General features: G+C 46.3%; 1 pseudogene; it reads right to left on the bottom strand.

Annotated features, from left to right (window-relative positions):
- Positions 1-10,553: 10,553 nt before the first annotated feature.
- Positions 10,554-12,689, bottom strand: LOC101827105 (annotated as a pseudogene).
- Between the last annotated feature and the right edge of the window lie 480 nt (positions 12,690-13,169).

The raw sequence follows: 13,169 nt of genomic DNA, 5'->3' as shown, positions 1-13,169 counted from the left end.
ACAGCAGGACCAGGATGCTGAGAGGCTGCATCTTAACCATGCACAGGAAGCAGAGAAAACATAAAGTAGGGTGAGGCTGTAAAAACCAAAGCCTGGCCCCAAGGATGAGCTTTGTCTAGTAAGGCTCTCCTTCCCTCCTTCCAAAGGTTTCATAATTTCCCCAAGGAGTACCCTCAGCAGGAGACCAAATGTTCAAATATATGTACCCTTAGGGGATTTTTCTCATCCCAATTGCCACATACTTCCTGGAGCAGTTCGTTTTGGGACCCTAATGCTCAGGCTCTGTCTACTGTTTATTGAGCAGCTGCTAAGTGTCAGTCTGGAGGCTCTTGTCCCGATGTGAGTAAGACAGAGTTTGTTCTGAGACAAACACGAGTGACCACTGCCCATGGATAAGGACCCAGGTTCCCCCGAATGACATTTTCCACTATGGAAGAGGTTATCTGATGTTAAAGTCACATGTAAAAGAATGTTTAAAAAGAAAGTTATAAATCGATGTATTTACATGGGTAGGTACATCAGGTAGGTGGGTTTTGGCAGAGCAGGAAATTTCCTGTTGTAGGGTTTTGGATTGGTGGACCCTGGTGGTCAGCTACATTCAACAATATGTTTCGAAGGCTTTGTTAGGTCAGGTACACAGATTTAAAGCAGCTATGAAGGGAACTAAAGATAGCCCAAGATAATTTTGGCTCTTGGTCAGCAGCACTCCATCTCTCTGCATCGTGATGCTCTGATTGGTCCCAAGGGTCTTTAACACAGATGAGGTTTCTTTAGAGAACTTCATTTCACAAGATGATTCAGGATGGCCCCAAGTGTATACTGGAGCCTTGGTACTGTAGCAGCTGCTCTGGGGACTGCTGGCCCTCCCTCCTGTGGCTGCAACCCTGGGCCTTCATGGTACTCGGAGGGAAGCAGACTGGGCTGCCTTCCAGTTGAGTTTTTTGGCTGTGCTCGGAGCCAGTTCTGTGAGGCCTGAAATCTTGCTGCTGGCCTTTCTGAGTTGTGATGGAGAAAAAGGTCACACAGAAGTGTCACCTCAGAACATCTTAGAAATTGCAGGTGCAGTGTGTAAAGACTCTTTGCTTCTTTGGTACCTCTGTTCCCACACACTTCTGCTGTGAAACTCATTGTTATGTGGTGGGGATACAAGGACCAGTGTTGTATTAGGTCTTGGGCGCAGGGTGAGGTGGGTGACAGGCGGACAGGCAGAAATGGCAGGCTGCTGTGAAAATACTGAAAGCTGAGCCCACGCCCAGGCAAGTTTGAAGAGAATTTTACTGAGGAGTGTCTTCAGGCTGTCTCCTGAAGGAAGAATGAGGGTTTCTGGGTACACAAGCTAGAAATAAGAGACAGGGTGTGCTTAGTTACAGTGTATGACGTCAAATCCTGATTGGTGGATGCACCTATGATATCAGTACATGGGAGGGAGAGGCAGGAGAATCAGGAGTTCAAGGCCACACTTGGTTACACGTGGGATTTGAAGCCAGCTGGAGCTACATGGAACACTTCCTCAGAACAGAGAGACAGGCAAGCAATGCTAGAAGTCAGATCTGGATGGGTAGAAAGGAGCGAAACCCGAGATACTTTAAGTGACCAGATGAGAAGGCTTTGAGGTTACTCATTTGGTCAGAGGATATATCTCTGTTTGTGTATGTGTATATATATGAGTGTACATGTGTGTATGTATGTGTATGTGGGATGCATGTGTGTGTCAGTGTGTGTGTGTGTACATGTGTGTGGTAAGTATGTGTGTGTCAGAGTGTGTATATGTGTATATATTGTGTGTGTGATGAGTATGTGTGTGTGTCAGTGTGTGTATGTGTGTATATATGTGTGTGGTGTGTGTGTGTCAGTGTGTGTATGTATATATGTGTATATGTATATATGTGTGTGTGGTGTGTATGTGTGTGTATATGTACATATGTGTGTGTGGTGTGTCAGTGTGTATGTGGGTATATGTATGTATGTATATATGTATGTATGTATATATGTATGTATGTGTGTGTGAGTGTGTGAGTGTGTGTATATGTGTGTGTGTACATATTTAAGAACTAGAATCCACATGAAGACGTGGTGCCAAGAAGAGCAGGAAGAAAAGCTTTGCAGTGGTTTAGATAAGAGCAACCCCGTCTCCGCCACTGCTCAACTAAACAGGATGAACTAACCCTGGGGTCAGACGATGGGAAAGGTGAAGTTCTAGCTCAGCCACCAATGAACCATGTGATTTTCATGTCACTAGACTGTACTAGGCCTTAGCTACATCATTTTTAAACATTTATTGATCTCTTGCTGTATGCTAACCTTTGGAGTAGAACAATGGGCTAGAAAAAAGCAATCCCTTGCTTTTTAAAGTGTAACAGGCAGTTAGAGGCTTTGGGAACTCATCGAAAGGGCAAACTATTTGCCTTCTTCTGCTGCTTGTATAAAGTGGTAATACATGACTACACTTTGAGACAACTCTTTTGGGGGCCAGTATCAGGGAGGGACAACCAGACATCGTTTGGAAAGAAAATGTATTCCTAATGTCATCACCCTGAGGGTCAAGACTAGATGCAGACATTGGGTAGGGTTGGAGGAGATAGCTTTCATTGCTCTCTCAGAAGGCTGCTGAGGGATCTGGTAAAACCTGGGAATTTCTGAGCAGCCCCTACCACGGTGAGGTAGGATCTGGACAGGGCTGGCAGCCTGGGGTCACTGTTGAATAAAGTGCCCTAGGTGGGCGCTTCTCTTCTCAGAAGTGCTGGGCAGGTGACTGCAGACAATAGCAACAGAGTGGAGGCCTGGATGTGGAGTGGCCAGGAGGGAGGGGCTTGTGAGAACTCCACACCTGGTGTCCTCCTTTGCCTTCTCTCAGAGGCCCTTTCCCCACCCCACAGAATGCCCAGAGAGTCTGGCTCCTCCCCCTCAGAGTCATTAGTCATCTGGCCCTTGACAGTCATTGTGTTGGCTTGGATAAGGACAGCTTGAATGCTTAGTCCCAGGGAGTGGCGTTACTTGAAGATTTACAGAATTAGGAGGTGTGGCCTTGTTGGAGGGAGTGTGTCATTGGGGGTGGGCTTTGAGGTTTCAAAAGCCCATGCTCAGCCCAGAGCTTGCTTGCTCTCTCTCTCTGCCTAGGGATCAGGATATAGTTCTCAGCTACTGCTCCAGCACCTGCCTGTATGCTGTCATGATGACAATGACATGTTCTCCAACATGATGGTAGTGGGTTAAACCTTTGAAACTGTAAGCAAGCCTGCAATTAATTTCTTTGTTTGTTTGTTTTGCTTTTTTTGCTTTGTTTTGTTTTTTTGAGACAGGCTTTCTCTATGTAACAGTCCTGGCTGTCCTGGAACTCACTTGTAGACCAGGCTTGCCTCTGACCTTGAACTCACAGAGATTCGCCTGCCTCTGCTTCCCGAGTGCTGGGATTAAGGATGTGTGTGCTACCACTGCCTAGCTAAAGGCTCATTTGGATACTACGTCATCCCTCTCAGGGTTGTGTGTCTGAGACTCATCTGAAGGGCAGGGTAAAAGAAGTGAATTGTGGGATGGGATGGGCAGAGTTTGGCTTTTGCTTCCACTCACCTCCTTTGTCACTCCATTCTTTAAGATTTTAAGGATGTCATTTAGCTTTGGAGAGAAGTCTTCTGAGTTTGCTGTCTCCCTGGTGGCAAGGGCAGAGGAAGAGAGAGCGCCAAGGCCTTGACTTGTCTTGGCAGGAGTGAGGAAACACAGCAAGAATGTTTTCTCAGGACAGGGAAGATGAGCTTCTGGAGTGGTTTTTACATTATTTTCTTCATTCTAAAATTCAAACCCTCCCTGGCTTAGCATTCCATTGGCTATTGCTTGCAAATCTTCTGGTATCTGGGAGGAATTAGCAGCAGTGGCAAGAGGGAAGGCAACCGGATGAAAGGCAAACTCCTCCCTACCTGCCACGCCCTTCTCATCTAGACTGAGCCAGGGCTGCTCCTGTCCTCAGACGTTAGAGCTCCTGCTGCTCAAGTCTTTGAATCTGGCCTGAATTTACCAATGGCTCCTGCTTCTTCACCCAGACGGCAGACTGTGAGGTTCTTTCCCTCGTCACTGCTTTAGTCACTGTTCTATTGCTGTGAAGGGACACTATACAAAGGCAACTCTTTTTTTTAAAGATTTGTTTATTTAAAAAAACAAAATTTATTTATTAAGTACACAGTGTTCTGCCTGTATGTATGCCTGCAGGCCAGAAGAGGGTGCCAGATCTCATTGTAGATGGTTGTCAGACAGCCACATGGTTGCTGGGAATTGAACTCAAGACCTCTAGAAGAGCAGCCAGTGCTCTTAACCTCCGAGCCATCGCCCCAGCCCCCACAAGGCAACTCTTATAAAAGAAAGCATTTAACTGGGACTTGCTTACAGTTTCAGAGGTTTAGTCCATTTTCATCAGGCAGGGTGAATGACAGCACTCTGGAGGCTGAGAGTTACAGCTTGATCCATAGGCCAAGACACAGACTGGGCCTAGCATAGGCTTTTGAAATCCCAAAGTCACTCTAAGTAACACACTTCCTCCAACAAGGCCACACCTCCTAATCCTTCTAATCCTTTCAAACAGCTCCATTCCTTGGTGACCAAGCATTCAAATATATGAGCCTGAGGAAGGATGTCACTTAAAAAAATATTGATTCTTTGTGAATTTTACATCATGCAGTCTGATCCCACTTATTTCCCTGTCCCCTCAAATCTGCCCTCTGCCCTTACAACCTCCTCCAACAAAACCAAATTTAAAAGAAAACAAAGAAACCAAACAAAGAAAGAAACCAAACCAACCAAACAAACAAACAAAGAAACCAAAACAGGAGAGTGTCATTGTGGAAGCGGTGGTGTGGCCAGCCGAGTCACATAGCTCACCCTTGAGACCATTCATCTATACTTGTCCGTTGCCAGGAGTCACTGGTCTAGTTTGAGGCCTCTGGCTTCTGCTGTTCCCTAGATACTGGACTCTCACTGGGGCTCCTCTCGGATATCCCATTGTTGTCTTGTGACATGGAGATCCTGCTGCCTTGGATCTGTAGGTTTGTTCCTTTCATGTGCTCCAACAGTTCACAGATGAGGTGTATACTGGGGTGGGCTGACTTATAGCCCTGGTTCTCGGCCTGGGGGGTAGTTGGGTTGGTCAGTCCACCAACTTTCCGCATCTCCACTACCCAGGCAAGCTTTCCAGCATTTCCCAGCATAGTTCACCCAATGTAGCCTGCAGCAAGGTATGGGTTCAGTTCTCCAGCAATGGGGGTCATTTTTATTCAAGTCACCACAATCACAGTAACCAATTCTAATAATGAGTTCCAGGGTCTTCTTTGTTTGTATTCTGTTGGCTTGTTTCTTTGGAGAGCTCTGGCTTGGATGGGATCCTAAGACGAGGAAAGAAGAGGCTTCTGTGGGATGTAAGGTGAAGTTTGCTCTTGAGTCTTGAATCTTTGGTATAGTCGTGTGAGTTTGCTCACAAATGATTCATTGACTAGTAAGTATTGGAAAAGTTATCTTTGGAGATATTAACAAAGGTAAGTTTCCCATACTCGAGGAGTTGCTCTTTTGGAGACAGGGTTTCTCTGTGTAGCCCTGGCTGTCCTGGAACTCTCTCTGTAGACCAGGCTGGCCTTGGACTCAGAGATCCGCCTGCCTCTACCTCCTGAGTGCTGGGATTCAAGGATTGAGCCACTGCATCTGGCTAGGCGTTGATCTCTTAACATGTGTTTGCTTGATTGGCAAGGTGCTTTAATGACTTGTGTCTGTTGTGGCTGCTGCATAATGATATACTTCAGTGCAGTGGCTTACAGTGACATCCATTCACCTTTCCTCACAGCTTTGTGGTTATCCTGGCTCCGTTAAACGGCACACTCAGGCACTGTGGTCAGTGCCTGCTTCGCTTGTTTGGTTCTGTCTCCCAGGTCTGAAGCCAGGCTTTGTTTTTGTGACTATGTGCCCTCTTTCCCTCAGGCTATCCTGGGCTCCCTTATGTGAGGGCAGAACATTCTAAGACAGCCAAAGCAAAAGTTGCAAGGTCTCTTAAAGTCTTAGTTCAATGTCACCCTCACAACATCCTATTGGTCAACACAAGTTGAAAGTCAGGTCAGACTGGGTGTGTGTTTAGTGAACTCCATTCTGAAGATGGGAGCCGGGATGGTGGTCCAACCGCATCACATTACAAAGGTGTGTGTGTCAGGACGGAGAGATGCAGGGCCATATTTTACCATCGCTAGAGTGGCTAACACAAGGATAAGATGAAATTTCACGAGAACATCATTACTTTTACTCATAACGTTTAATGTAGTTACAATGAAATCATTGTGCAGTTACTATCTTTTCAACTCTAAGACAGAGGGTGCATGAGCACTCACTCTTGTTCCTACTGGTCTCCTATGGGATTTCTTCCAGACGCCTGGACAGAGCTTGGCACATGATGGACACCCTGTAGATGCTAACTGAAGGAGACAAAGCACTCTGCAGGGCTCAATGTGTGACTGGACGAGCGTTGGGACGTGATTTTCATTCATCATTTGACACTCTCCAGAGCTCCTCTCCCTATAGTGTTCTGCTTAACTCCGATGGCTTCTAACCTCTAGTCCCAGCGAATGACCACACTGGTCCCTCTCCTGCCCTCAGAGGCAGCTGTAGCCTTCACTTAATATGCCTTGTCCGTTCCCCAGAGACCTCCAGTCTCTTTGCAGGAATCACCCCTCAGGTGTCTTCTTCTTAGCCCACGTGGTGCTCTGAGGAGCCGCAAACCTCGTTCTTTTGAATCAGTCATTCAAAGTGCACCCAGGGCCTCACGATTGTAAATATGGGTCAGGGGTGGGAGGTGTTGAGGTTCTCTGGTGTCCCTGTACTTGAGGAGTAGATCCTTGTGAACAACAACACCATGATTCTTTTTAATAAGGGCAGGAAATACAGCAACACAGAGTCAAGGCAGAAACCACCGAATCTGGTGTGCTACCAGGGCAATCTCGCCAGTTCAAGCCAAGAGAGTAATAGCTCAAAGTGTCTGGTTCAGAAATGAGTTGTGGAGAAAGGTAGAAACAGTGTCTTCGTGTCAGCTTTAGAATTCTTTCTTTGCTTGTTGGTCTTGAGACAGGGTCTCACTCTGTAGCCCAAGCTGTGTGACAGTCCTGGCTGTCCTGGAACTCACTTTGTAGACCAGGCTGGTCTTGAACTCACTGAAATACACCTGCCTCTGCCTCCCAAGTGCTGGGATTAAAGGTGTGCGCCACCACTGCCCAGCTTGCCTCAGCCTCTTTAGAGGATTACAGCTTTTGAGCCATCATACTGGCAAGAAATATATTGTGATAGAAATATTTAGGTACTGGAACATTTGTGTAAGAATATTAAAAGATTATGCTGGGTGGTGGTGGCACACACATTTAATCCCAGTACTTTTGAGGCGTAGGCAGGTCAATCTCTGTGAGCTCTAATTTCCTGTATGACTGTGGTCCTTGTCTGTGATTCAGCACTTGGGATGTGGAGGCCAGAGGCTCAAGAGTTCTACTCAGCAAGTCTGAGCTACGTGAGACCCTGCCACAAACACACATCAATAACAACAAAAGCCCATGTAATAATAATATTAAAATTAGAGCTGCTCCTGGTGGCATCAGCCTTTCATCCCAGGCAGAGGCAAGAGGATTGCAAACAAAAATTCTGCCGAGATGACAGAGTGAGTTCAAAGTCACTTAATGGGATCTTGTCTCTGAGTTAAAAATACAGCAGGGTGCAATAGTGCACACCTAAAACCCCACCACTTGGGAGGTAGATACAGGTAGGTCATGAGTTCAAGGTTACCTTCATCTATGTAGAGAGCTCAAGGTCAGCCTGGGCTACATGAAACACTGTCTCAAGAAACAGGAAATAAGCAAAAAAGTGAAACGGGTTGAGGATGTAATTTAGTAAAAAGAAATTATAACTACAGCACTGGTTTACAAGAAGTATAGAAAAAAGCAGGGTGCTGTCGCATGAGCACTTTGTCTGGGGCAGAAGAATCACAAGTTTAAGGCTAGCCTGGACTACACAGCAAGAACTTCTCTGAAAAAACGAGCAAATTAAATGAAATAATTAAGAACAATGGGCAGGGCTAAAGCAGGATGATGAACTCTTGTAAAGGCAGCTCTGTGTTTCCAGCACGTGTGCCCTTCTTTTCTCTTGAACCGGTCTGTCGTTTGCTCATCATTTGTATTGACTTCATAATTTCCCACAGTTGTGAGTTGCCACAGTTCTGGAGAGCCATCCTTTCACGTCTTCTACTCTAGCAAGTCCTTCTGGAACTTTCAGACTGTGTGCACAGGAGTGTGAGTGAGTCCTTCAGCAAATCTGTTAACTGTAATACAATCAAGGACGGATGAAGCCAGCCACTTAGGACGAAGGACATTTATCATTTGAGACAAAAGGCTTTATCATTTAGTGTACATATGTTTCCTACTAATAAGTTGCCCGTTGGGGCAAAACAGACAAGGAAGTCCGGCTCTCTGACCTACGAACTAGACTCCTAAGGTCCCAGCAAAGCAAGGATATCCCTGATAGCAGGTCTTTTTTTCCCCTTAAAAACAAAAACAAAAAGACACAAATAAAAATGGCAGGGGCTGGGGGTGTGGTTCAGTGGGTAGAGTTGCGTACTCAGCGTACATGAAACTTGGTTTGATCTCCAGGGCCACACAAACCAGGTTGAAGCAATCTCCGCACTCAGGTGGAGGCAGAGGATTAGTGGTTTAAAGCTATACTTGGTTACATAGGGAGACTGAGGCTAGCCTGTGTATGTGAGACCTGTCACCAAAAATAAATACAGTAAAGGTAGGGCTGGAAAGAGGGCTTAGCCAGTAAAAGTGCTCACTACAAAGGCCTGGAGACCTGAACTTGACCCCTAGACTCACAGTGGAAGGACAGAATCAACTCCCCAAAGTTGTCCTCTGACCTGCACACATGTGCAGGGGCATGAGAACACCTATACTCACACACACACCAAAATAATAAATAAAACACTAAATGCTAAGGGCAGGACCTGCATTTTATCTCTGACTCTAATTTTTAAATTAAAAAAGTTAGATTTGTTTTATGCGTGTGTTTTACCTGCATGTGTGTATGTGCCTGGTGCTTGCAGAGTTAGAAGAGAGCATCTGATACCCTAGAACTGGAGTTAGGGATGGTTGTGAGCCACTGTGTGGATGCTAGGAGCCGAGCCTCGGTCCTTTGCCAAGAGCTACAAGTGTCCTGAATCGCTGAGTCATCTTTCTAGACTCTAGTCTTTAATTTTGTTTTAGCATAGAATTGAAAAATATATTTGGATCTGGATGTGGTGTGGTGCATGCCTTTAGTCCCAGAACTTAGGAGGCAGAGGCAGGTGGATCTCTGAGTTTGATGTCAGTTTGATCTGTAGAATGAGTATCAGGATGGTCAGGCCTACACAGAGAGAACCCATTTTGAAAAACAAAACAAAACAAAACAAAAAACCTAAAACCTAAATTATAATTTTTTACAATAAAATCTAGAAAAGTACCACAAATACCTTAGAACCCCAAAATCTTGAACCTTGAACTCCTGATCCTCCTGCTCCTTCCTCCGGTCTGGTGTGTTACTGGCAGGAGTCACCAGGACTGGCTTCTGCAAACTATCTCCAGCCACCCCTTCTGAGAACACCATGTTTCCAGGTGCTGGGCACTCTGGGAAACACTCCATTTAGTGACACATAGGGCAGTGACTGCTTCCTTGGCTCTTTCCTCTAACTGCTTGTTCAGAATCCCCTCAGACTCTGACAATTCTGTATGCCTTCAGGGAGCCACTACTCAAATGGGAGCCCTACATGAATGAAAGATGCTTAGCAATGCCCGCCTCTTCTCTTCTTACTGTTACAGAAAGATTCCAGGCAGGGTCACGCGGCTCACAAAGCTCCTGACCCCATCCCTAGGAACCTAGATGGGTGTGGATCTGGGCTAGGTATTTGAGCTTTGATTGATGGAACTGCCACTCCCTCTGAAGCTTTGGAAGGATAGGATCTATCAGTCAAGCTCACAATTCAGGTCCCTCCTTAATCATCATGCAAAAATGGCAGGGCTTCTTCCTCTTCTTCTTCTTCTTCTTCTTCTTCTTCTTCTTCTTCTTCTTCTTCTTCTTCTTCTTCTTCTTCTTCCTTCTTCTTCCTCTTCCTCCTCTTCCTCCTCCTCCTCTTCTCCCTTCTCCTCCCCCTCCTTCTTATCAAGACAGATTTTTTTTTCTGTGTAGGCCTGACTGTCCCAGAACTCACTCTGTAGACCAGGCTGGCCTCAAATTCAGAGATCAGCCTGCCTCTGCCTCCCGAGTGCTGAGATTAAAGGCATGTGCCATCACCTCCACCTGGCTGGTAAGGATTCTTATATGGTGCCAGACAAACTTAGACACTTGCCTAATTTTTGCTTTCTCTTAGCCAGGATTCTTTTTTTTTCAATTTGATATGTTGGAGTTATTATTTTAAAATTGTATAAAGAGTACATGTGCATGAGTTTAAAACACAAGTGAAATGTAAGGAGTTAAAAAAAGAAATACAAAAGAAATCTGAGACATGAAACAAAAAATACATTCTGTGAATTGAAGTAAAAAGGTATCCCACTCGCTACAAAATTGTTATTTCAATATATTAAGCAGTCTTTTGATTCAGATGCAGCACAAGATCGAGTTCATTATCAGGTCAGACCGAGACTCACCGACTAGAGAAGGAGCACAGATGACCCAACGCCACAGGCAGGGATGATGTGAGTGGAGGTGGAGCCATGTCCCTGAGGTGTCACCATAAATAAATCCGTTACTCGTCAATAACCAGCGACCAGCAGGTCCGCCATTTCACTGTCAAGGAAAGCCCGTTCCCGCCAGTTTTCCTTGGATTCTTTGCAGTGAGGGTTCTTCACATTCATAGAGCAGAGCTCATAGTTCTAAAAGCGTTTCTCGATGCCTGTTTTTCCTCAGCTTCTTCTTCAGATCCTGCTTCAGACTCAGGAGGGGAGTAAAACTGACCATCAGAAAGTCCTGCAGGGATGAGAACCACCCTCCCTGATGCATCCTGAACTAGCAGGAGTCTGTTTTCTTCTTCTGCCTCTTGAGACAACACGTTGAAATCCAGGAGCCCTGTCTCAATCCAGGCGAGGATGAAGGAAACGCCCCTTGAGAGAAAAGCTTTGAGAGGATCACTTTTGCTAATAAGAAGGCACCGGTCACTGCTGTCATCAACGCTGTGGGCCACCGAAGGCGCAGTCTGCATACGGCGTATCCAAGTATCAGCACTTTAGATCGCAAAACTGCCAAAAGAAATATATCAACGAATCACTTCCCTCTTCAGTGTGTTCTCGATGCCTCCATTGGACGCTGTTATCCACAGTAATGCTGCAAATAATAGGTCAAAGGTGACGGACAGACAAAGTCCTCCTGACAACAGATACGACCTTCTTCTCTCTTCCTTCTTAGGACTCCATCCTGGCCATGAGCTGCGCAGGGTTGATGGAATGGATGTCACACAGAGAGGGCTGTGAGCTCCAGCTCCCAGTCAGAGTGTTTCCCATGTCTTCTGGCAGGCGGTTCATCCTTGAGGAGGGTTGAAGGAGTCTCCATTCAACTCCACCATCCTTAGTGAGAAGCAACCTCCTCTGTGACATGAGCTCTGCAGTCCAGGATGGCTGGGCTGGGGTGGGGCTAGCCAGGATTCTTCTACTCCAGGTAGATTTGGGCCAGGTTTCAGAAGGACCTCTAATACAATCAAGCGACTTTTAACCTAATGTTGTAAGTAAAGAATTAATGAATGCAGGCCAGGCGTGGTGGTGCATGACTTTAATCCCAGTACTTGGGAGCAGAGGCCAGCCTGGTTTACAGAGTGAGTTCCAGAACAGTCAGGGCTGCACATGGACACCTTGTCTTGAAACCCCTCAACCTTCAAAAAAAATAGTGAATATGGCTAAGTTGGAACTGGGAAGATACTTGGTTCAAAAATTAAGAGAAGATGGGTATATTGGTACATACAAGTAATCACAGTCCTTGAGAGACAGAGACAAGAGGATTGTTCAGGTTCAAGGCTAGCCTGAAGGAGATAGTGAGTTCTAGGGCATTCTGAGTCATATAGGACCCATTCCAACAAGCAAGCAGATAATCCAAGTCAAAGCTGTACCCCAAGAGCCTGGCTGACAGCAGATAATAAGTGTTGAAATTGTTGAATGAACTTGGCCCAGCGAATACATTAAGAAAAGGGATTCATGACTTGCTTGAGGGTCCACAGGTCACTGCTTGGCTTCTTCCTGCCATCCACACGACATCTTTGAACATAGGCTTAAACCTGGGACCTTTCCTTGACAATAGTAACTGTGCTTGAAGTTCACAATCGCTAGTGGAGGCCAGAAGGAATTTAGCATTGTTTATAGAAGTGGGGAGAAGGCTGTGGGGCTGTGACCTTGCTAAAAAAGGGAAACTGAGGCACAACCCTTCATCCCCTTCTGAGTCAGGGTCTCTTTCCTCTCCCTCCTGAGTGCTAGGATTTCTGGTATGCACTGCCAAGCCTGCCCTATAAACAGCACAGGTAGTCGTTGGAAAGGTGCAGAGAAAAGGCGTTCACTTAGACAGCCTTTGACCTCAAAGCTTCCAAAGAGGGCAGAACTGGGGGGTTGAGCAGCCAGAACCCCACAGATCACCTGTTCCTTTTCTGGGTTCCAACACAGGGATAAGAATTGAAAGTAGGGCTTGAAAAGTAACCTGAAGTTTTTTCTCTGTTTGGCCCCTTTACGGCGTGTCCCTCCCCTCTGGCCTGGGCATTGTCCAGCCCACTGGTGAACACACACACACACACACACACACACACACACACACACACACACACACACCCCTCTGTAACACAAACATCCCAGGAAAGGCCTTAGTTAAAACTAGCCGCCCTTTGTTCCCCTGGGTCAGGCCATCCTTGCCCGACTGTGACTCTTGGTTTGTTTGAAGAGTAAGGTCCCCTTGAGGCACCAAATGCAGACGCTGCCTTCACAGTGCCAGGCCACTTCGGGCTACAAGACTGCATAAAGCGTTCTTTGTAGGAAGGATGCATCCAGGGCAGCCGGGGTTTTGAAGGTGTCCCCAGCCCAGGGCTTGTCTTGGACCACTGAAGCCAACCAACCAGCTGGCCGTGGATAGGGCGGAAGGCCACCCTACCTCCCACTGGTTCCTAGTGACCTGAC

This window comes from Mesocricetus auratus, unplaced genomic scaffold (genome assembly GCF_017639785.1).
Source record: "Mesocricetus auratus isolate SY011 unplaced genomic scaffold, BCM_Maur_2.0 Super-Scaffold_100707, whole genome shotgun sequence".
NCBI classification, from domain to species: domain Eukaryota; kingdom Metazoa; phylum Chordata; class Mammalia; order Rodentia; family Cricetidae; genus Mesocricetus; species Mesocricetus auratus.
The sequence above is the reverse complement of the archived record's forward strand: the minus strand, read 5'-3'. Positions and strand labels throughout refer to the sequence as shown.